Source organism: Pan troglodytes, chromosome 15 (assembly GCF_028858775.2).
Source record: "Pan troglodytes isolate AG18354 chromosome 15, NHGRI_mPanTro3-v2.0_pri, whole genome shotgun sequence".
NCBI lineage: Eukaryota > Metazoa > Chordata > Mammalia > Primates > Hominidae > Pan > Pan troglodytes.
Genome location: NC_072413.2, coordinates 34,575,766 through 34,600,835, shown reverse-complemented (window position 1 = coordinate 34,600,835; position 25,070 = coordinate 34,575,766). Strand labels below are relative to the sequence as shown.

At 36.6% G+C, this 25,070-nt stretch overlaps 1 long non-coding RNA gene across 5 annotated transcripts in view; it reads right to left on the bottom strand.

Annotated features, from left to right (window-relative positions):
- LOC129137059 (uncharacterized) overlaps positions 1-25,070 on the bottom strand; it is a 171,757-nt gene that overhangs the window by 124,200 nt on the left and 22,487 nt on the right. For all 5 annotated transcript variants that reach the window (XR_008539213.1, XR_008539214.1, XR_008539212.2 and 2 more), the window contains exon 3: positions 7,171-7,287. This is a non-coding gene — a long non-coding RNA (uncharacterized LOC129137059). The remainder of the gene's footprint in view (positions 1-7,170; positions 7,288-25,070) is intronic.

The following is a 25,070-nucleotide window of genomic DNA, read 5'->3' as shown; positions in this document are numbered from 1 at the left end:
ACAGCTTATAAAGGGTAGGAGTTAGGAACACGCCCTAGAGTCTAATGTAGGGCTCCCTCTCTTGACCATCACACCATACCTCTGCCCAGGGAGGCTGTAACGGCCAAGCTAAGCAAGACAGACCTCAGGTTGGCACTCGCAATCATTCATGGCTGCTGAAAGGTGAAATCATGCAGAAGCAGTCTGGCACAGTGGCTGCTTCCATAAACCTTTTAAGTCAGCGCACTTTGGAGGGGCAAGGGGTCTGTCACAGATCCCCTTTAGAATCTCATGAAAGCTCCTGGACTCTGTCCATAGGAAGTATGCATATTTACGCATATAGACACAAACACACGCATGCACACACACAGTCACACACTGGGCTGCAGGGACTTGCTTATCTTCATTCTGTCATCTCTGTATTAGGCAAGGAAACAGGCTTGGATTGGACGCTTACTAGAGTTTTTTTGCCATTCAGTTCCCTAGAGAACAGTGCAGTTTGATTATATTTGTATTTGTAGACAGGTGAGGATGACCTATTTAATCAATACATCTAAGGGCTAAGAGATAAGCTATATTATTCAGGTTCTGTAACAAAGCTTATGCTAATTTAACCTGACATGTAGCATGTTAGGTTAATATGATTTAGATTACATGTATCATTTTTAGAAATTGATGTTTTTGTTGCTGGTTTCTCCTGACATTTTTGAACTATAATATGTAATGCAATACTTCTCCAACAAAGAAGGTAATTCTTACTAGTGAAGGTAATTAATGGTTATTTGATCATATTACAGCATAGAAATCATGTTTTTGCCACACAATAGGTTTCCTAATTGGTGATCCAAGGATGACCACATTCATTTTCTGCCCATAGAGATTTCCCACTGTGCATGGATTATCTCTTAATATTGTGATAGCAGCAAATAATGGTTATAGCCAGTAAGAAAATTAATTTACAATGCTTCAACAATCATTATAAAAGACCTAATAATGCTAATTTAGGTGTAGGATGAGTCATCCAATTAGTTAATTAAATAGAACCGTGCTGCCAGTCTCCTATAATGGAGCACACTGTGTTGTAGGTGTTTGATAGAGATGAGCAATGCCAAGGGAAGGTAAAAGAGTACACACTGGCCCCCACAAATGCATGTAATGTTTATACTTATGAAAGCACAAGCAAAGGTAATCACTTTTCCAAAAATCAGAAACAGTCATTTTTTAAATAGTTATTTTGCTCTTATTTTATGAAGAAAAAATTTTGCTGGTCTATTTGTTAGCTTTATAACTTCCAAGAATGTTTTTAAATTTTGATTTGATTTATCAAGTCCAAAATGCTCCCATAAATTTATTACCCTTTGGTTTTTCTTAAAGAAAATAATAAAATCACTGCCATTGGGTTGAACACTACCAATATCTCCATCTATTTAACTTCTTTTAGTTGCAGTAACTTGTATCTAATTCATAAAACTCGTATGCCCATGTGGGCCATAACAAATGGGGGTTGCAAAGTTTAATTAGCTTGTCTAGCCGGTGGTCCCACATAGCTTAAGATTCAGAGGTCCTAGTTATTTCTCCCCTGTCAGCTTTTGTTATTTCACACTAATAGGTTTTTGTATTTTTAGTCTGTCTTAATGTGAGAAGTACCCTGCCCCTTCAGTGAGTTTAGCTGCTTTTTCCTAGGCAATGCCAGATGTCCTGATCCTCTTTGGGGTGAAGAGGGGGAAAGCATTGGTATAACCAGAAATCACATATTTCTCATTTGAATACAATGTAATTGCTCAGAAAGAACAACTGTCTCTACCAAGAGGGTGAAATACTTCTTTTCTAACTGCCAGCTTGGAATAACTAATTTTAAATGTTTTGTGTTATAAAGTAGGAAATGTTTTCTTTTTTATTAAAAAAAGATATTGAACATGAATACAATAAAAGCTATCTAATGATTGAATGGAAGTTCAACATTTTTTTGAAGAGTTTACAAACCACAATAGATTTTCTTCCTGTCAATTCAAATATTCATAGGTCATACAGGCTGGCCTCCTACCACAGTGTACCTATAATTCCTTATTTTAAAATACTAATTAACTTTTAAGCATAAGTCTTTTAGCTCTGGATACGGTACTGCCTATATGAAGCAAATAACACGACTGAGGTGAAGAATGGTGTTTCTTGGAATAGGTATTGTTTGCCAAGCTGTATGCAAGAGTCCTACAGAAAGTAGAAAAAGACGTTATAGAAGAGTAAGCAGACATTTTTACAAGGTCACTTCATTCAGACTGGAAAGTGGCCAGCACAATGTCATTATTTACAACAGGATCTGGGAACACTTGAGGAAATTACAGACCATTTAGTTTTGATTCCATTGTAGGGGGCAAAGTCTTAGGAAGTATTTTAGGAGATTAAATGGGGAACACTGAGAAAAGCACAGCTTGATTAAGGATAGCCAATGCAGTCTCTGGAATGAAAAAGTCATGCTTCAATAATTTTTTGACTTCTTTAAGGAAGTAAATGCCAAGAAAATCAAATGAATGCCTCAAAATTCTCTATTCTAAATTTCCAGGAGGTGTTTGTTAAAGTTTTGCTTGACAAATTAGCACACACAAAGAAGTGGTTCTTAAAATTGGAGAAATGCAGGGGATAAAGATTAATTGTGCATTAAATTGTCTTTAAAATGAGATGGAATCACAGGACCAAAAGAATTTTACTGAGACAAAGACATTATAATAGTCTGAGTATTTATGATCAGCATCGGCATCATGTTTTTGTGCCTTTATTATGTAATTAGACAGAATTTTTCCAGAAGGCAATGGAAAAAATGGAAATCTTTGACTTTCAAGAATATGTGGTCTAATAAAGATAACACTGATTCAGGTTTATCTAAGTAGACAGAGAACTAGACAAACATAACAAAAACTTAGTAAGACTAACTCTTAGATGGCTAATAGTGAGGAAAACATGCTGGTTTTTAAAATTCAGGACAAGCATTCATAGAACTTCTCTTTGGGCAAGGGAGGCAAAGCGGCTATGTTTGCCGGAAGGGCAAACCTTCTAACCATCAAAGGAACAGCAGAGCAGGGCCTTTTCTGGGCATGAGAGGGCTCTGTCTGGAAGGTTATCCATGTTCCCAGTCTAGGTAGCTGGTAGAAGGGTGATTGTCCTTGAAGGACAAGCTTCAACTACACATGAATTGGAAGTTAACTGAAAATGAAGAGGGAGTAGACCAAAAATGAGCAAACAAAATTGGGGTACCGGATTATAAGGCATCTAAGTCCTTTCCAATTCTAAAATACTGTGATCTCCCAGGGGATCCTCAAAGAATCTTTCCAAACTAGACAGGAAAGATTTCCTGCTGAGTAAAGTGAACTAGGGATGTACATAAACATCCTCTAGAAGGCAAGATTGCTGATATAATAATAGGGGAGAAGAGTTCACTATATAGCTGACATTTATTGAGTGCTTACTCTGTCCCAGGTGCTTTGCTAAGTATTTAACATACATTATCATTTACTTTAATCCTCTCTAAAATCCTAACAATAGGTAGGTACTATAATTATCCCCATTTTGCAGTCGAGGAAACTAAATTAGAGAGGGGATTTAAGTTGCTTAAGACTCACATGGGGCTGGGCACAGTGGTTCACACCTGAAATCCTAACACTTTGGCAGCCAAAGCAGGAGGGTCACTTGAACCCAAGGGTTTGAGACCAGCCTGGGCAATATAGTGAGACCTTGTTGCTATAAAAATTAGCCAAGTGTGGTGTCATGCACCTATAGTTCCAGCTACTTGGGAGGCTGAGGTGGGAGGATTGCTTGAGCCTGGAAAGTAGAGGTTGCAGTGACCACCACTGCACTCCAGCCTGGGTGACAAGAGTGAGACCGGTCTCAAAAAAAAAAAAGAAAAAGAAAAGAAAAGATTCACATGGCCAGTTAAGTATAAGTTACTGCAGCCAGTTATTTTAAGCCAGTATATGAAAGTGCTTCAATTTGCCTGATCATAAGACTTGTCTAAGGTACTTGACAAAAACAAACACAAAAACAAAAAACAGATATTCTAGGCCCCTCTCCTGCAGTTTCTTTCTAGAGTAAGGCCTGAGATTTAACATTTTTACAAGCAACCAAAGTGGGTCTTATGATCAACCCTATTTGAGAAACAGTGCCGTAATACCATAAAAGCCTCCCAGAAAATCAGAGTTGGGTATTCCAAAGCCTAGCAGATGCTGGCAGCTAAAAGCTATATGATACAAGGCATGGAGTATCTACCCTCCAAGAGGGCCAGGAGCCTACAGCCCCCACAGCAGCACAATTCCATGAGGCTGCAGTCCTCCATTTGCCTGCAAGGCGCGCACAACCTCCTGGCATGATCCCATACAAGGAAACTCTCTTTGGCTTAAAACAGATCCTCTTGATAAACCACAGTTCAGAGAAACAGATTGCAACATTCTTTTTCAAATTCTTACACAATGTCAAGACAATAGGAAAAACAGAACCATGTGGAATTATCTAGGAAGGAATCACTTCTGATCAAAAGGAAAAAAAAAAAAAAGAATATGAAATAGAAAAGAGAAGATTTTAAAACATCTAATTTTTGGTTGACTAGAATTGGTAATTACTTGGAACACCTGTTATTTCTCGTCTCTGGTATCTTTGTTAACTGAATACTTAAACAGATGCATAGGTCTTTTTTTGGAATGAACAATGAATACATTATAATATGCAATCTATTTTCTTGGTACAAGATCTCTAAAAAGATAACACATTTAATTAAATGCACCATAACTTCAAAGAGCTGCTAAGGTATCAACACACTCTTGAAGGGATCCATGGGGAAACTGCCAATTATACATCCAAATAAACATATCCACAGCAGACTCGGGCTTTTTAGTGTTCACACTTTAATCAATTCTACAAACATTTATTGAGCCCCCTACTATGTGTCAGGCACTAGGATTCTATGGGGAATACAAAAATGAATACAAAAGCCTCTATCTTAAAGAAACTTACAGTCTAATACATGAGATAACACATACACACAAATGACTCTAACACAAGCTCTATATGTGACGAAAGAATATAAGCATTCAGTGAGTTCAGATTGCTCCCAGCTCTGAAAATTCCTCAGGAAGGAAATGACATTTGTGAAAACATTGAAAGGATGGGCAGGATTTGAGAGCTTATAAGGTTCTCATTTTGAACCATTATGTTCTTAATTGTAAAATAAGGATAATAATACTAATAATATTCAACAGCGACTCTGCAGTAATGTTTACAGGGTCAACCTAACGTCATGAATAATTCATCAGCAGGAATAGTTACTGCTCAAGAAATGTGTACACTTGCTACTACCTATTGTTAATTCCTCTTTAAATGTTTCCAGTGTCACCTTTCAAAGGACTTCAGCATGATAAAGCATAAGCCTTGTGGTGGAAAGGTTACCTTTTGTGAACCCCACAAAAGCATACCATAAGTATGAATGTGCTGTGCACCTGTGTATGAGTCCCTGGTTATTTGTATATTGACTATGCTATCTGTTGAGGTGAACCAGGTAGGTAAGCTCTGTTCTGAGTACCCAGTAAAGAACCTATCATCCTCTTGGCTTGTTTAACAATATGCCTCTCACATCTGCCTTGACTTTTCTGCTACCACTGCCCTAGTTTGGTTCAGGCCCTTATCACTTCACCTCTAGAGTACTGCACATTTCCTTCAACTGATCTCTTGGTGTCTAGGCCTTCCCTCGGCTGTTCTTTTACACAAGCCGCCATCAGGTTAATTTTCTTAAGTGGTGGTCTGTTCACATCACATTGCTCAAAAGTCCTTCAGTGGCTCTCTCCTGCTCTCCAGAGAGAATCCAGACTCCAGGGCCTGCAATTCTGAACTCTACAATCTAGACCCAACACACTTCTCTAGCCTTAAATCCCATGACATTCCTATGTCTGTGCCTTTGCTTTTGTACCTCTTGCTGACCAAAACACCCAGTCTGCATCTCCATATGTCAAAATAGTAACCATCCTTCAGTGCCTGCTCTGCTCAACTCTAGCCTTCCATCAGTTTTCTGTACAGACTGCTTGGTATTGTACATATTTGAAAAAGGGCTATATTTATCAAGGTAAGTAACATCAGATGCTTACAATACAATACACAATACAACACAACAATATTGTTTCCTGCACAGAACTTTGCCTACTTCAGGCACTCAATAACTTGTTTACACAACATTTAATAATACTTAACATTTATTAATAATAATACTTAATGTTTATTAACCATGTTTCAGGTACCATTTAAACTCTTTACATGAATTTTATCATCTCATTTTATCTTCTCAAGAACCCTCTGAAGTAGGTACTGTCATTATCTCCATTGAAAGGAGAGGAAATAGGTACAAAGAGTAACCTGCCCAAAGTTACATAACTAGTAAGTTGGACTCAAGTAGTTTTACTCCTGATGTTCATAATGAATATGCAACGGGGACTCCAATATTTTTTAAGGTCTTTTACAATCTATAAAACCTTACATTTATATGATTTTCATTTTATCTTTACAACAAATTAATGAGGTTGGTATTATTATCCTCACTTTCCAGAAGTATAAACTGAGGTTTAGTAACAGGCCCAAAGGTATCTGCTGAGTCATAGAGTCAGGCTTTGAGCACTAAAGGTCATTCCTCCTCATTGCTGTTCTGTGTCACAGCAACATGTCCCCTCAATAAAAAACAAAGGTAAGTACATGCCAATAACTGAGAATGTGGTCCAGATCCTTTTCAAGATCAGTGTGTGGCACTGGTGCAGTCCTAGTGCCAAATGGCCATCTGGCAATGTGATGCAAGTAACAAAACATGAGGGCATACCCAGTGAGCTCTAAGCTTGCCTTTCTAATCTCCCCTGCCATGACAGGGGTTTAAAAGGGAAGTATTTGTTCCTAAACTTCTAGGAAATGCCTCTGTCTTAGTTTGGGTTCCTGCCTAAGAAGTATTTGGGTGCAGATAGTTTACTTGGGAGATGACCCTGGGAGGCAGGAGTGAGAGTAAAGAGAGCAGGGCAGGAAAATAAAAGCTATCAATAAATGATTATCAAGGCATTTGCTCGGCAAAGGTGGCTGGACCTTTGAGAAATTACACCTGGACCTTTGAGAAATAAGTAGAATGCCTTCCAGAATGGCCCACCCAATGGCAGAAAGGTAGAGCATTTGTCCACTAACCTCATGCCTCACTGGTTGAGAGTGCCGTGAAGACATTAACTCCCCAACTTCCAGGCTTCCCTTGCAAGTGGGTCCAGCAAGCTCCTGTATCTTTGGAGAAGACGCTGGGGCAGAAGGCTGAAAAACACACAGTGCATGCTTGAAGTGGGACACTATCAGACTAAGACTAAACTTGCATCAACTGTCCACCACAGTCATGGCTGTAATCAGAAATAAGCTGAGAGGATACAACATGAAGTACCAGAGGCTTCTCTTATACCAAATGAATTTAACCCGAAAAATTTTCAAATCCCCATGAACCACCTAGGGATTTAATTATTTGGAGTGTAACTCTTTGGCAATATCCTAAATAATTCTCCTGGAGTGCTAATACTATCTCTTTCTCATTTAAAAAGTGTAAGCACTATATCCTATACCAAGATAGCTCAGTCCTAAAGTTACCAGTATGGATATGCCAAGTTTATTAGATTTTATGATAAATGCCCAAGGACACTATTAAAAGATGATGGTTTAAAATACATATGTATATATTTTATACATATTTATAAACACATATATAAATACATATATACACATAAAAATATATATACATGTATAAATATATATTTATATATAAATACGTAACATAGGAAGCAAAAATAAGTTAATCAAGACACTGAAAAGATTTCAATTAACACTAATATTTTTCATAACTGTAGACTGAATTGTGTTATAGTAGTGTAGTAAGTAATAAAGAGGACAAGTTTTAAAGTGAAACAGACCAATTAACTGAGAGTATGATTTTTAAGCCAGTTTATCAGTCAGCTATTGCTGCAATAATGTTGCATAACAACCCCAAAATTTCAATGGCTTGTGACAATAAGCATATATTACTCATTCACCAAGTCTTTGGGCGGATTGTAGTTCTGGGCTCAGCTTGGATTGGGTTGGTTTGGCTTGGCTTCAGTCTCTGAATTAAGTTTAGGTCTACTCCACATTTTTCGTTATTCTCCTCAAAATACTAGCAATACAGGTAAATTCTTTAAATGGTGAACAGCAGAAGCATAGGATGAAAGAAGCTAATTCACACAAACATGTAACCTATGGTTCACATCATGTCTGCCCACATATACTTAGTCAAAGTAAGTTACATGACCAATCTCAACATCAATGCAATGGAGAAATGGCCTCTGCTTTCTCTTGTGGGAAATACTGAAAAATCACATGGCAAAGGGAGGCAGTGAAGAATTGAGGATGAGAATCTTATCTACTTGATCTATAAAGGAGGGATAGTTATATTTATTTTAGCATGTGTTGTGAGGATTGAACTAGATAAGTCATGTAACATGGATATTACAGTTGTGGCACACAGTAACTGATCACCAAATATTAATTCCCACTATCTTATCCCCTTCTCTAACCATTCGAAGGAAGGCAAAAGGAACCAATGCTTAATTAGCTCTGTCTACAGGACACCACGTTATTTCTTAAATTAATCAGAAAAATGGTCAATCATTTTGGGCAAAGTGTAGGAAAAAACAACGCTTTCACTACATATTTTTCATTCTTGAATACTTTTATATTACTTCCTATCACATTTTCCTCTACATAATTGCAAAACAACCATCAAAATCAAGAAAATAACATTAATATACTGCCACCATCTAATACTCAGACCCCATTCAAGTTTTTCCAACTGTCCCAAGGATCCAGTTCAGAATAATTAAATGTATTTACTTGTCATATTACTGTAGTTTTGTTTAATTGGAACAGCTTCTCGTCTTTCATTGACTTTCTAACTCTATTAATTTTCTATACTTCATAACAAATTACCATAAATTTCGCAGCTTAAATGTATTATCTTAAAATTTATTTAAGATAAAATTTAACACACATTTATTATCTAAAATTTCTGTGGATCAGGCTTGACAGGGTTTTATGTCTCACCAGGCTGAAGTCCCTGTGGTCTCACCAGAGCCTTGGCTTTAAAAAGATCTGCTTCCAAGCTCCTTCTTTGCTGGTTCAGGACTGAAGTTTTAGTTTCCTTCTGGACACCACCCTCAACTCCTAGAACCTGTCCACATTTCCTTGTCATGTGGGCTTCTCCAACATAGCCACTTACTTCAGCAGCTTATTTCTTCAAGGACAGTAAGGAATTGTCTCTCTAGCACCTCTGTTAGTAAGCTAGAGTTTATATATATATATATATATATATATATATATATATACACACACACACACACACACATATTTATAGACATATATATGTATATATAACTTTTTATATTATTTTACATATATAAAAATCATAATGTAATTATGGGAGTGACATTTCATCACCTATGCCATATCTTATTGGTTAAAAGCAAGTCACAGATCCTGCCCAAACCGAAGGATAGGAGATTATACAAAGGCATGAACATCAAAGGGCAGGGATCAATGGTGGGGGGTCAGGGAGGTGAGAGCGAGGGAAGACTGATCATCTTAGATTTTATCCAGTATAGTGGTCTTGACATTTTTGAATATTACCTTCTAGAAACTTCCTTAATTTGGGTTTTTGTAAAATGTTTCTCCATTTGGCTTTGCCCAATGTTTTCTCATGATTCCTCATGCCCAGGTAAAGATTCTTTTTCCAGAATACCACAAAAAGATGTTTAGTTCTTCACACTGTATGGTGGCTTGTAATTTCAGTTTGCCCTATTATGGAGTTCATATCTATTATTTAAATTAAGTATTATCTACCAGGGTTTTCTCTTTTTCTTTATGTAATTAATAAATGTTTGGTGGAAATATGCCTTAAAACTGTTAATATCCCATTCCTCATCACACTTCCAGTCAATAAATTTATGTATTTAATCAGTGTTTGCTAATGGTTTACTATTTAATAGTTTATAATCAATTAATCAATATTTTTATTTTGGTGCCCAACTTATCCCCAATTTATCCAGTGGAAGTCCCTTCAGTTTGGCTTGTGTGTTCTTTAACACATCTCTATCATTCTTTGAGCAATTCCTATTTTCAGACACATTAATCCAAGGAGCCCTTGCTCTTTGTGTGGATTTATTTATTTATTTATTTTTTCTTTTATTATTATACTTTAAGTTTTAGGGTACATGTGCACATTGTGCAGGTTAGTTGCATATGTATACATGTGCCATGCTGGTGCGCTGCACCCACTAACTCGTCATCTAGCATTAGGTATATCTCCCAATGCTATCCCTCCCCCCTACCCCCACCCCACAACAGTCTCCAGAGTGTGATGTGCCCCTTCCTGTGTCCATGTAATCTCATTGTTCAATTCCCACCTATGAGTGAGAATATGCGGTGTTTGGTTTTTTGTTCTTGCGATAGTTTACTGAGAATGATGATTTCCAATTTCATCCATGTCCCTACAAAGGACATGAACTCATCCTTTTTTATGGCTGCATAGTATTCCATGGTGTATATGTGCCACATTTTCTTAATCCAGTCTATCATTGTTGGACATTTGGGTTGGTTCCAAGTCTTTGCTATTGTGAATAGTGCTGCAATAAACATATGTGTGCATGTGTCTTTATAGCAGCATGATTTATAGTCCTTTGGGTATACACCTAGTAATGGGATGGCTGGGTCAAATGGTATTTCTAGTTCTAGATCCCTGAGGAATCGCCACACTGACTTCCACAATGGTTGAACTAGTTTACAGTCCCACCAACAGTGTAAAAGTGTTCCTATTTCTCCACATCCTCTCCAGCACCTGTTGTTTCCCGACTTTTTAATGATTGCCATTCTAACTGGTGTGAGATGGTACCTCATTGTGGTTTTGATTTGCATTTCTCTGATGGCCAGTGATGATGAGCATTTTTTCATGTGTTTTAAATTACAGTCTGAGGTCACTTACTTTCAGCATGAAGAACTTCTTTTAGTATTTTTTACAGGGTGGTTTGCTAGCAACAAATTCTCTGTGTTTTTATTTTGGAAAGTCTATTTTACCTTGAACTTTGAAAGATACATTTGCTGAATATAAAATTCATGGTTGACAGGGTTTTTTTTTTTGAGCACTTGGAATATGTTATCTTATTGCCTTTTGGCCTCCATTGTTTCTGCTGACGAATCAGCTGATAATCTTATTATCAGCTCCCATGTAACTGATTCATTTATTTTATCTTGCTGCTTCCAAGATTTTCTCTCATGTTTAACTTTCAGCATTTTTACTGTAATGGGTCTGTTTGTGAATCTCTTTGCATTTATCTTACTTGGAGATTGTTGAGCTTCCTGGATGCACAGGTTATTATTTTTCAATAAATTGAGAGAGTTTTCAGCTATTATTCTTTGGAATATTTTTTCTTCTCTTTTTTCTCCTCTCTTGATAGTCTCATTACTTGTACGCTGGCATGCCTAATAGTGTTCCACATTTCTTTGAAGACCTACTCATTTTTCTCCTTTTTTCTCTGTTCTTCAGTCTGCATAATCTCTATTAATCTATATACAAGTTCACAAATTCTATCCTCTACCAACTCAAATTCAGATCTACTTCTGAGCCCTTCTTTAAATTTCTATTATTATATTTTTCAACTCCAGAATTTATTTGGCTATTTTTTATAATTTCTTTATTGATATTTTCAACTTGATGTGACATTGTCATCACATCTCCTTTCGCTTCTTTAATCATGCTTTCCATTAGCTCTGTGAACATTTTTATAATAGCTACTTTGAAATATTTTTTGTCAGAATTTGATATTAGTTTTGAGCCTAGGAGGTCTCCTCTTGGCTGTCTTATTCATCCTTTTCTCCTACAAACTCGTCAGCCTATAGTCTTGTTATACCTTCATACCTTCATTAGTTTAACAAATCTCCTCATTACCTTTTACCACAATCTCTCCTGATCTTCAGATCATGCGTAGGTTAAATTTTTCACACTCTCTTGCAAATAAAGTAAGTTCCTTTGGGAAGAATTTACGAACAATCTGGTTTATGGATCTAACTCTCAGGCAAAATATCTGAAACAGGACTTTGGAACTGAAGGCAGGGAGAATAGTGCTTCTCTCTGCTTTACACTCCTGCTGTAGGAGCTGAGTGCTTGGTGTTGGGGGTCTGCCTGAGGTCCTCTCAACTTGTCTGGCATGGGACCACCACTTCAGGAGCCAGGAGTAGGGCTATCAGGGTCCCAGTAGTCTCAGCATGTCACACACAAAGTAGAGTCTCTGTCTGTAAGAGAAAGTCCAACTGTAAACTGCATTCCTAGAACTTAGTCTCAGCAACAGCTGCCAGGGGAAGGATGAGAAATGCCAAAATCCTGCTCCTCTCAGGATGGAAGCACTCTATCTGAGACCCAATGGAGACAGAGAGCCCTGTGTTCTTGGCTGGAGTAGGGTCTCTGGTCACTGATTAAAGAGAGGAGAAGGAGGGAGCAGTCTGTTCAAATACACAGACTCTCACCTTCTTACCTACTTTTCATAGATTTATTCATTTTTCTTGACCATCATTGCATCCTTATTTTATTTCAATGTATTCTTTTTTTTAACTTTTAAGTTCAGGCGTACATGTGCAGGTGTGTTAAATTGATAAACTTGGGTCATGGGGGGTTGCTGTACAGATTATTTCATCACCCAGGTATTAAGCCTAGTAACCATTATTTTTCCTGATCCTCTGCCTCCTACCACCCTCCACCTTCCAAAAGGCCCCAGTGTGTGTTGTTCCACTTGATGTGTCCAGTGTTCTCAACATTTAGCCCCTACATATAAGAAAGAAGATGTAATATTTGGTTTTCTGCTCCTGTGTTAGTGTGCTGAAGATAATGACCTCCAGCTCCAACCATGTCCCTACAAAGGACATGATCTTGTTCTTTTTATGGCTGCATAGTATTCCATGGTGTATATGTACCATATTTTCTTTATCAGGTCTATCACTGATGGGCATTTAGGTTGATTCCATATCTTTGCTGTTATGAATAGTGCTGCAATTCACTCAAAATCATACAATTACGTGGAAACTGAATAACCTGCTCCTGTGTAACTTTTGTGTAAATAATGAAATTAAGGCAGAAATCAAGAATTTATTAGAAACCAGTGAAAACAAAGATACAACGTACCACAGTCTCTGGAACACAGCTAAGGCAGTGTTAGCAGGGAAACTTATAGCACTAAATGCCCACATCAAAAAGTTAGGAAGATCTCAAGTTAACAAATTAACATGGAATGTTTTTCCATTTGTTTGTGTCCTCTTTTATTTCGTTGAGCAGTGGTTTATAGTTCTCCTTGAAGAGGTCCTTCACATCCCTTGTAAGTTGGAGTCCAAGGTATTTTATTCTCTTTGAAGCAATTGTGAATGGGAGTTCACTCATGATTTGGCTCTCTGTTTGTCTGTTATTGGTGTATAAGAATGCTTGTGATTTTTGCACACTGATTTTGTATTCTGAGACTTTGCTGAAGTTGCTTATCAGCTTAAGGAGATTTTGGGCTGAGACGAGGGGGTTTTCTAAATATACAATCATGTCATCTGCAAACAGGGACAATTTGACTTCCTCTTTTCCTAATTGAATACCCTTTATTTCTTTCTCCTGCCTGATTGCCCTGGCCAGAACTTCCAACACTATGTTGAATAGGAGTGGTGAGAGAGGATATCCCTGTCTTGTGCCAGTTTTCAAAGGGAATGCTTCCAGTTTTTGCCCATTCAGTATGATATTGGCTGTGCGTTTGTCATAAATAGCTCTTATTATTTTGAGATACGTCCAATCAATACTTAATTTATTGAGAGTTTTTAGCATGAAGGGCTGTTGAATTTTGTCAAAGGCCTTTTCTGCATCTATTGAGGGAAAACTGGCTAGCCATATGTAGAAAGCTGAAACTGGATCCCTTCCTTATACCTTATACAAAAATTAACTCAAGATGGATCAAAGACTTAAATGTTAGACCTAAAACCATAAAAACCCTAGAAGAAAACCTAGGCAATACCATTCAGGACATAGGCATGGGCAAGGACTTCATGTCTAAAAACCCTAGAAGAAAACCTAGGCAATACCATTCAGGACATAGGCATGGGCAAGGACTTCATGTCTAAAACACCAAAAGCAATGGCAACAAAAGCCAAAATTGAAAAATGGGATCTAATTGAACTAAAGAGCTTCTGCACAGCAAAAGAAACTACCATCAGAGTGAACAGGCAACCTACAGAATGGGAGAAAATTTTTGCAATCTACTCATCTGACAAAGGGCTAATATCCAGAATCTACAAAGAACTCAGACAAATTTACAAGAAAAAAACAAACAACCCCATCAAAAAGTGGGCAAAGGATATGAACAGACACTTCTCTAAAGAAGACATTTATTCAGCCAACAGACACACGAAAAAAATGCTCATGATCACAGGCCATCAGAGAAATGCAAATCAAAACCACAATGAGATACCATCTCATACCAGTTAGAATGGTGATCATTAAAAAGTCAGGAAACAACAGGTGCTGGAGAGGATGTGGAGAAATAAGAACACTTTTACACTGTTGGTGGGACTGTAAACTAGTTCAACCATTGTGGAAGACAGTGTGGCGATTCCTCAAGGATCTAGAACTAGAAATACCATTTGACCCAGCCATCCCATTACTAGGTATATACCCAAAGGATTATAAATCATGCTGCTATAAAGACACATGCACACGTATGTTTATTGCAGCACTATTCACAATAGCAAAGACTTGGAACCAACCCAAATGCCCATCAATGATAGACTGGATTAAGAAAATGTGGCACATATACGCCATGGAATACTATGCAGCCATAAAAAAGGATGAGTTCATGTCCTTTGTAGGGACATGGATGAAGCTGGAAAACATCATTCTCAGCAAACTATCACAAGGGCAAAAAACCAAACACTGCATGTTCTCACTCATAGGTGGGAATTGAACAATAAGAACACTTGGACATAGGAAGGGGAACATCACACACCAGGGCCTGTTGTGGGGTTGGGGGAGGGGGGAGGGATAGCATTAGGAGATATACCTAATGTAAATGACAAGTTAATGGGTGCAGCACACCAACATGGCACATGTATACATATGTAACAAGCCTGCACATTGTGCACATATACCCTAGAACTTAAAGTATAATAATAAAAAATAAATAAATAAAGTGCTGGGATTACAGGCGTTAGCCACCATGCCTGGCCTCTTTCCAGTTTTATTCCTTACAACTAGGATGATATTCATCCTGGTTTGTCCAGGAACAGTCCCAGTTTATGCCCATTGTCACAGTACAATTATTGATAATGCTGCCTTCTACTTTCAAAGCGTTCTGGTTTAATGATGAGTTAAATGACTGCCCTACTTAGAGTGTTTTCATAACACTTAGACCTGCCTCTATCACTGCATGATTCACAATGTACTATGTTGTTGTATTTTAATTGTTTTTTGGATTTGTCTCCTTGGTGGGATTTAGTGTAGTCACCGGGAATGATTTTCTTTATTTCTGCAGACTCCAGCATATATACCTGGCAATGGGAGGAGCTCAGCCATGCTCGTTGGACATGTGAGTGTTTTTGAAACCTTGCTTCTTTCATTTTGTGCGTAGCAGATGCTCAATAAATCATTTTTAATAGAAAAAAAATTAACATTGCAACTAACAGAACTAGAGAACCAAGAGCAAACAAATCCCAAAGGTAGCAAAAGATAAGAAATAACCATAGAGTTTATTGAATATTTGTTTCTTCACTTGCCACTTGCCCTTAGGACCATTTCCAGATATTTTGAATGGTTGATTTTTTGTTTTGTCTTTAAAATTTTAACCAGTTTCACTGAAAAGTGGGTCAGCAAAGCTCCTCATGCTATCATGCCGGTTGATTTCCCTAACTCAATGCTTACCTTCTTAACTGGCTACATTCTTTTTGAACAGGCATGGCCCATAGCCCATATACATTTCAGAGTTTCTAAATATCAGAGTTATTTTGTATTATCCACAATTGCAGCTTTTTCAGACCTTTGCATTGTCTCTTCTCTCTGCATAGAATTCCCTTTCCCTGGATAGTCACAGGGCTTACTCTCTCCTCCTCCTTCACATGATTGCTCAAGAATCATCTTTTTAGCAAGGCTTTCCCTTAACACCCTATTTAACATTGAACTCTATTTTCAAACTGGCACTCTTATCCTCTTTCGTTTTTTTCCCCCGTTCCACAATATTCATCACTATCTATGATACTATATATTTACTTATTTGGTTATTGTCTTTCTCACTCCAGCAGAATACAAACTGTTTGGTCAGAGGCTTTTTTCCCCTAATCTCTTTTGCTCACTGCTGAATCCTTAGCACCTTTAAGTGCCCTGCACATAGTGGGCACTAAAAATATATTCAATAAGATAACATTCTTGGCATCTTACATGTATTAACTCATCTAATGCTGACCTATGATCACTAATAGTAACAACAATCAATGAAAATAATTATTAATAATGTTTCCTGCTCCTCAGACATGGAAACTGAGGTACAGATAAGTTAAATACAATCAGACCATGGTAGAGGCAGGATGTGAACCCAGGCCACTTGACTATTAAACTTTCATTCTCATTCTCCTCACTCCCAGAAACTGGTTTCTTTTTCAGACCACTAACTCAACTATTTCCAGTTTACATGTTGACTTTGGTTGATATTAGTTAGGGTTATTAAGATTTCAGAGTACTCACATTTTAATAACAATCTTAAGAATCAAGTCCCTTTAAATATCAGGTGAGTCTATTTTTTTTTAAGTTGTATTTCAGACAGGAGGTAAGGAGAATTATTTTTTGAAGAAAAGGAATTTGATTGATGCTTCTTAAATAAGCAGTGGCCTATTTTCCCTGCTTATGGGTATCCAGCAATTAAATTAAATGAGGTATAATAGCTGTAAAATATACAATTAGTGCTCACTCTTAGTTTCTAGGAATTATGTTAATGTAGCTTGGTGTTGCATCAACCAATCTCAATGGAAATTATAGAAAAAAACCCAATAATATACTGAAAAGCATCTCTGTGAATCTAAATTGGAATAGAAACTCTATAATGTATTAAAATCAACATTCTCATATTTGAAATAGAGAAATATAACTTGCTGGTATTACTGTTCTACCTAACATAAATTAAAACGGTAAGATTATAACATGAAATGGATAATAAATATTATCAATGGATATATGTAGATGATGGAATTATGAGTAATTTAAAACTTTCTGTATTTTTTGTATATTTAAAATAAATGTATCTTCTCTGGAATCAGAAAAAATTGTGGTTAAGTGTTAGAAAACACTAAGGAGCCTTGTGTTCATGAGAAGAAGCTTTAATTGCTAAACATGTAAATAAACCTATTTACTGCCATGTTATGGATGTTTCTCCATATGTAAATACCTTAACAACTTGTAGATTCATTTTATACAGGTACAATTAAGTGGATCTAGTACTTCTGAAACTTACTATATAAAGAATTTAATATGATATATTAAGTATGATGACTATACTTTCTCTTTAATTTTTTGATACATAAAAATTATACATATTTATGAAGTACATGTGATATTTTGATATATGCATGCAATGTGTAATGATCAAATCAGGGTATTAGGATATCCATCACCTCAAATATTTTCTTATATAAAGACTCCTTATTATAAAGTTTGAGTCTTTAGTACTAGAAAAGGCAGCAGAGGTTTAGAGCTTGGGCTCTAGGGCCTCACATCTCAGGTTTTACACCCTAGCTCCATCATTCTTGAGCTGTGGGACAGTGGACAAGCTATGCACAGTCTCTGTGGCTTGGTCTCATCCTTCATAAAAAGAAGGCAATAATTATGCCTGTTTTACAGGATTGTTGTGGGCATTAAAGGAATTGACAAGTTAAGCTTAGGACAATGCCCTGACATGCATTTGCTAGCATGGTTATACTAAATTGTAAGCCTCTTGAAGTTAAGGGGAGTTATTTTATTTACTTCTGCTCCTTAAACAAGGAAAAACATCAATAAATGATTATATGATGAATGATGGAATTCACTCATTTGAGAACTAAAATAAAAATGAGAATTACACAGTCATTAAAACAAAAATTAGAATGTTTTGTGGACTCTCACATGTGAGCTCTGTCAGTATTTTTGGCTCACAAGAGCTCTAGGAAAAGAAAGTTCTATTTTTTCACTGTAAACACTAGAGATTTTTCTGAGGCTAGACAAATTAGAAACAGAATGTTTTAAAGCTAGGACTTTGTATGAAAGTAATAGAACCTCAATTCTAATTAGTTTATGTAACAGAAAAAAGGAGATGTGCTTGGCTTATGTAGCTTTAACACAAGAAGAGAGGCACTGAAGCTGGCCTTTGGGATAACTAGAATCAGGTTATCCCAAACTAGAATTTGTGTCCATCTACAAACAGCAGAGCCCAGCTGTTTCTTGCATGCTTTCTCTCTTGGTCTTGCTCCTCACCCTTTGCCTCTTGCTCTATTTCTCTCCTGCATGTCGGCTTTGTTCTTTCCCACTGCAGGAAGTTTCTGTGTAGGGTGGGCGACATGGCTGCCAGCAGCCCTAAGCTCACATCCCCAGATCCTCTCAAAAAGAGAGGAGAGAAATCTTACCCAACATATCCCATCATAAAACATGTCAGGGAAGGCTTTTTTGGGCCCTGCTTTGGTATTTTGCCCATCTCCAGATCAACCATCATGTCTAAGAAGGAGGATCACATAAGATACGTACTTGTCTCCCTTCTCTGGGTTTTGTTGTTGTTATTTTCTTCTTCATTTGGACTGGCTAGATTATTTTAGTGAATTCTTTCCCTTCCATGCCCCAGTGTTCAAATTCTGATGTTGCTCTTCAGGGAGCACACCTCAGGGTATGCCCACAGTCACTCTTGCCATGACCGCACTCAGATGTTAAACTCCACTAATGTCTAGAGGTGGGGAAGAAGTGGTTCCCCCCAAGACAAGTGACAGATAGCCCAGTCAGGCTGTTGCAGAAATGCCAAGTGTCAAGCAATCAGCTCAATTTGTGCTTACTATATGAAATAACTTAGATTTGGGAAGTTAGAGCCTATATTAAATTATGGAATTACTAAGGTAGGACACAGAGGCTTAATTGAAAATATCCCAAAGTTGAAATGTCTCAGCTCTCTGTGTGGGTTAGATGCAGGATTTATATGATCCATTAACCTCTCCAAGTTTTTAAGACTAATGATTATGGTTATAGTACCCTACTCAGAAAGAAGGTAAAGCCCAACAGTATTTCCAACATTACTTACTATCCTCGATTTTCTATTAAAGCAAAAATGTTTCATATTTTATTATCAATGCAAAGCAGAAATGAATGTCTTTAGTCTCTCTAATTCTAGAGTCTTCTTGGATTAGCCTGGGAAAGAACGAAGACTTTAGATTAATTATTGCATGAAGCATGGTAAGAACTGATGTACCAAAGGAATCCTAAGTCACAGCGAAGGCCAATTGAAACTGGATGTCTTAAACTGGAAACAGTTAAAGACTAATGGCCTTTCACTTTTTAAATGAATTCACATTTAATATGGCATAGTACTGGTTTTAAAATATACACTTAATACTTAAATGTACATCAGGACTCTTTACATGTATAACATTTAAATATATACCAGAACTCTTTTCACATAAGGGTCTAAATAATGGCCCCAGTAATCTTAGATATTTACACTGTGCTGCCAGGCACTGCATTTTTTTGGAGCTGGAGTTTTGCTCTGTCGCCCAGGCTGGAGAGCAGTGGCATGATCTTGGCTCACTGCAACCTCTGCCTCCCAGGTTCAAGCGATTCCCCTGCCTCATCCTCAAGAGTAGCTGGGATTACAGGCGTCCATCACCATGCTAGGCTAATTTTTTGTATTTTTAGTAGAGGCAGGGTTTTACCATGTTGTCCAGGCTGGTCTCAAGTGATCCACCCACCTCGGCCTCCCAAAGTGCTGGGATTACAGGCATGAGCCACTGCACCTAGCCCAGGCACTGCATATTTTAAGTGCAGTGTATAGATCCTATTTATACCAAAAATCTTATGCTACAGAAGCCATCTGTTTTTTATCAGATAAAAACTGATTGATTTCCTAGACTGAAAGATCTTGTTTTACTCACAATTTAGTATTTTCCATGAAACTCTTGACTTTTAATTCAGTCTATTAACAAAATATCAGACCTAGATGAAAAGAATTAAAAATTTCATGCTAAAGGTATTTTCCTTCTTTATGAAAATTCTTAGAATCTGTAGCTTCAATTAAAATTGCAAAGGTCATTTGATGCAGCATTTCCACTAGCAGTGACGGGCAAATAAATAATCATAGACTTGGGAAAAAAATCTAGCTACATGCATATTCATCACAGTGTCATTTACAGTAGCAAAAAATTAAACGTGCACTAATAGGAGATTCTAAAATATGACAAAAATAAAGTATGGCATGTCCATGTACTAGAATATTATGAAATCACTGAAATTGATGTTGAGGAAGAACATATACTAAAAAGATATTATAAATATATCATAAGGTTTGTTGTAAAAGATTATACAATAGTAAAATCCCATTGCTTAAATGGGATTTTATATGTATATAAATGGAGAAAAAGTAACCACGATACACACAAAAATATGAATAAAGTGATTTGAGCCTAGGTAGTAGAAATATGGATTTTCTTTTTTGTATTTTATGTATTCTTTTTTGTATGTTTCCTAAATGTTCTATAAAAAACAAATCTTACATTTACGTAAGAAAAATAAGAAATAAAAATTATTCACAATTGAGACTTTTGGTGTTCAAAATACTTGAACATTACTAAGAATGGGTACTATGCAGAAACAATTTGTCATTAGCAGATTACCTATGCTCCTTTGGAGTGATTTCTCTGTGACTTTTCACACTATTTCACAATTCTGTCCTAGGCTTTATCAAAATCCATGGACATCTGATCGAAACAAAAATTAACAGCAATCTGCAAAAGAGCTATTAGGGACATTACTCTTGTGAATAGACAGTCAGCACTCTGGGGACAGACACTGTGTTATCTTTCTCATCTTAAATTTCACTGCTGGGCTTAACGGTGCTTTGTGCCTACCAGTGTTCAATCATTGGATCAATGTTGAATGACTGTTAAACTCCTTGATGTCAGAGCTAATTGCTGACAACACCCTACAGGGTTTGCTATGAGATGTATATAAATTGCAATCTGCCAAAATGAGAACCCAGAGGTGCTTCTGGGGATCAAAATTAAGGGCAACCCATCTTTGCTTTGCTGGCTGTGCATTAGATTTAAAAGGAAAAACAAACAAACAAAAAACCCAGAGTTGATTCCAGAATGGAATATGTGTAAAGAGTTCACATATGTTGTATCTTAGTTGGTATTCCACAATATGATTTTTAATAGATCCTTCATTTTGATCTCATCTGCTATGAACTAATGTGACTACAATAGGTTGGATAAAATGTCACTCTCCTAGAAGAATGGAGCAGTGTAGAACAAATGTCATGATTTTAAAGTAACATTCTTTTTGCCTAACCCATTGTCCAGTTGCATTTCAAGTGAAGACATATGTTCTAAATTAAATTTATTTTTTAATACTATAAGGAGTCCTTATCTCCAGGCATGCTTTTGTACTTGCTATCACTTCAGTAATTTGAATCACCTACACAAGTTCAAGGAAAGCACTGTGAACATAACAAGTCCTTATCCAAGTCCAGGATATTTTGTTCACCTAGTTTACTGCCGTACCATCTGCCCTTTACTTCTGGAGGATTTTTAATAAAGCAGGAGCCAAAGTAAATGCAGATACCCCACTGCTATCTATTTAACTTTCATTAAGTGAGTTGGTGCAGTGCTCAGGCGCCTTCTCAAAACCAGCCCATCATCTAAGAGTATTTACATAAGACTCTTTGCATTATATTCCAACCTCTGCAACACTAGTATTAACTACTGACATCTGCCAACTCTGACTGGTAAGTGCTTTACAGTATCAATTCATCCCAAGCAAAAAGCATTTCTGAGTGCAGCAGTGCTCTTGTTAATGCCAATAAGAAGTATCAAGGCTCATATGACACCTAGAAGAAATTAGTACCCACATTCAAAGAAAAGTCTTTGTTATTTCCCAGAGTATTATGTGGACTTTATTGAGATGACTGCATCTGACACCTGCTGTAATATAAAATGCAGCTATAATTAGCCAACTGATGCTCACTGCAGTTTAGGTCGAATCCCTTCTGTGGGAATTATGCTTTAAAATATTCAGAACTCCAAGTGGCTCTCATTACATTTAATTTTAACTTAGAATTAGGTGGTCTAGAAAAAAAAATTTAGGATTGTAATAGCCCCCTGCTGAATGCCACACAGCAACGTGAAAACCCATAGGGTTTTTTCCCCCTCTAAAAAAAAAAAATGAGAACAGCAGACTACACTACAGCCTTCAATTGAAGTCTGGCTTTGCTTAATTGTACTTTTTGCACTCATCAGTCTCTCCTCTTCAGAGCAAGCTACAAAAATTGCCTGAATAGCCAAAGAAAAGTTTCCCACAGTCACTGGCCACAGAAAAACACTATTGTCCTTCCTCACAGTTTGATGGACAACATTTCTATAAATGGGTAGCCAGGCTGTCAATGGTACCCTTGCTGAAAAGGCAAAAGAAGAGAACAGATTCTGCCAATATCTGACAAAGCATGTTAACACATAATCAGGCATTCACTAGTCAGGCAGCTGCCCCTGGGACCTTCATCACACAGGTGCCTTTAAGCCATTTCCTATTCACAGATAAAGGAAACAAACAGGAGATACCTGGGAAAGGAGCAGTCTATTATGATTCACCAAATGTCCATCTTCTGGGCTGTGTGTAAAAGTAGAAAGAGGAAAAAAAACCCGGTAGTTTCAACTGAGAAATCATAAAACAGCCAAACACTTACAAAATCTTTAAATTAAGCTGTGGAGTTTTTTCCTTTCCTTTTCTCTATCTTTATTTTTTTGGGGGGGAGGGTGGTGTGTGATTTGTTTGTTTGTATGGCATAATAGCACTCAAGTATAACAACAAAGGCCATCTTTTCCTTGGTGGCTTATCAAACACATTCGCCCAGACTTAGTGTGAAACACTAAGGCCGAAATAAATACCTGGTCCAACTGAGTCACAAAAGGGTTTACTTTGTCACTTGAAGCCATTTTTCCTATACACTCACACATTCTCTCTTTCTTCGTTTCAAGAGTTGAGATCAGTAATGCCAAAAGGGTAATGGGGTGAATGATTCTCCAGGAAAGCAGAAACTCTGGACCATTTCTTGAGGAACCACCAAAATAAATACTTCAGAAAAATAATTAGCATGTTTTATTTCTTCATAAGTGCTCAGACTAAGAACATTATTTCCACACTGTGGATATCTACCCAATCAGAGGAAATATCAGACCTTAATACTCCATTAAGCTAATGGTCCTATTACCATATATGACATTAAAATGTGCATACTGGTATATGGTTGTTCTTAGGACATTTTCAAATTAAAATTTAATGATTACTACCTTTAAGTTGTTAAGAATTTCTATTTTATTTCTTCATTTTCATTTTAGTGATTATCATACTGTCAATTCCTCTATATTTAAAGTGTGGTACACATATGAGGAAAGAACCAGAAATGCAATTTTGTGAAGTGATGAAGTTCTTAGGAATCTCAGATTGACTAAAATATAGTTGTTAGGATACAATTTGAAAATTGACACACTCAAAACCACAACTTTAAACCTAAAAGGCAAGTACTGTAAAACTACTGGGGAAAAAGAAATCAAGACAGTAGTTAATCCAAACCGGTGCCAAAAGTTGAAACAACTGCTTTTTCAACTAACTTTGTAAATAAGCAATACTTATCTTGTATAGCTTCCTCATCTGCAAAATAGGAGTGTAATGCTTAACATTCCTATTTGTTGAATACAATGCTCAACCAATGGAACAAAACCAATAAAGACTCACGAATACCTAAGAAATATAACACTGTATTATCTGACTTAAGCTTTATTTTCTTCTTTATTTCTTCTTTTTACATATTTGTTTAATAAAATATAAATAAAATTATGAAGTCAACTTTAGTTAATAAATAGATAGCAAATTAGGATTTAAGTTTATAATCCTTACAAATATAAAGTCATTAAGAAACCTTTCCTCAAATTTAATTCAACTAAATAATATTTAGAAACTGCCTATAAATAATCATTGTCATTACTGCCAGTATGCCTATTATGTGCTAGGTACTTTATGTATGTTTTATTATTTAATCCTTACAACAACCATTTGAGTCAGGTACAATTATTTTCCCTATTTTACAGGTAGGAAACTGAGGCTTTGGGATATAAAATGAGTTAACCTTCTCTACTTTTCTACTAAGTTGCAGAGCTTGGATTTGGACTCAGGTCTGTCTCCTTCTAAAGACCATATTTGTCCTACAAAACCATGGTTTATGTTTTAATAAATAGAATAAGATAAATTTTTATTTATGATTTGAAAATGCAACATGCTCTTTTATTAGGTAGCATGTGTACATTTTCTATTTTATGATATATGCATGTATTTTTATCATTATGACATAAGTTAAACCAACCTCTTATCTCCAGGTAAAATAATCAAAACTTTTTTGGATAGTTGAATTAGGGTTTTGTTTTTCTTAACTATTTAAAGTGAAAGAGTTTCTCTCCATGACCAAATTTACACTTGAAAATTTTCACTCAAACACTAAACACTATCTCCCCAACCAGACTGAAGTTCTGTAAGGTTGAAAAGGAACCCTGTTTTTAACTTTCTCAAGATTTGTTATAAAACACAGCCTCTTAGGAATCTCTTCTTTAGATGTACCCCATAAAACTCCTACAACTTAAAACACTTTTTTATTCTGGCTTTGGTTGAATCCAGAGTTTGTCAGTGTTGCCTACCAAAACAAATCTTTTCTAAACATCTAAACTTTTTAGCCTCGTATTTCAATTCATAG